Source organism: Hippocampus zosterae, chromosome 20, assembly GCF_025434085.1.
Source record: "Hippocampus zosterae strain Florida chromosome 20, ASM2543408v3, whole genome shotgun sequence".
NCBI lineage: Eukaryota > Metazoa > Chordata > Actinopteri > Syngnathiformes > Syngnathidae > Hippocampus > Hippocampus zosterae.
Genome location: NC_067470.1, coordinates 6,458,168 through 6,459,228, shown reverse-complemented (window position 1 = coordinate 6,459,228; position 1,061 = coordinate 6,458,168).

Genomic DNA, 1,061 nt, shown 5'->3' with positions numbered 1-1,061 from the left:
ATGTGAATATCCATGCATGTTTAAAAAAACAAATAATCTTGCACTATAAAAGCATCCTGCACTTTTAATCCCCCCCCCCTAAAAACATTCAAGGTGACCATCAAACATGTGATACATGCAGGTGAATGTGTTAATTATCACCTTGTCATTTCATGAACCACACATCTCATCAGTGTAATTTCATGTGAAAACACTAGTTAGCATAGTTGATGATAATGACTAATTTGGTTATACGTGTCAGTAAGAATGAAAACTAACGGCACCCTTCCAGTACTAGTACTGTAATACAACATTCATTCATCCTCCTAACCGCTTGATCCTCACTAGGGTCGCGGGGGGTGCTGGAGCCTATCCCAGCTGTCTCCGGGCAGTAGGCGGGGGACACCCTGAATCGGTTGCCAGCCAATCGCAGGGCACACAGAGACGAACAACCATTCGCACTCACACTCACACCTAGGGACAATTTAGAGTGTTCAATCAGCCTGCCATGCATATGTTTGGAATGTGGGAGGAAACCGGAGCACCCGGAGAAAACCCACGCAGGCCCGGGGAGAACATGCAAACTCCACACAGGGAGGCCGGAGCTGGAATCGAACCCGGTACCTCTGCACTGTGAAGCCGACGTGCTAACCACTGGACTACCGGGCCGCCCTAATACAACAATCATCTAATTAAATTATTTCTAGCAGTATTAGAATGACGAATATGATAATTAATGACTATAGAAAATCTGATGTTACTAAAAGACTTATCCGTCCATCCTTCCATCCATTTTCGAAACTTCTTATCCTCACAAGGGTCGCGGGCGTGCAGGCGGCTATCCCAGGCTTTCTTCGGGCAGCAGGCGAGGACATCCTGAAATGGGTGCCAGTCAATCGCAGAATACAAGGTATTGAATTGCAATTATGATAATTCCGATACATTAAGCGCTCTAGAAAGGCTGACTCTTTCAATCGGATCTCATCTGATACCATGGTTGTACCTAAAAACATGTTTAGCAAACGAGATTTGGACGAACGAAAAGTTATTTTTCTCCTACACATTTGACGCCCATGAATGCA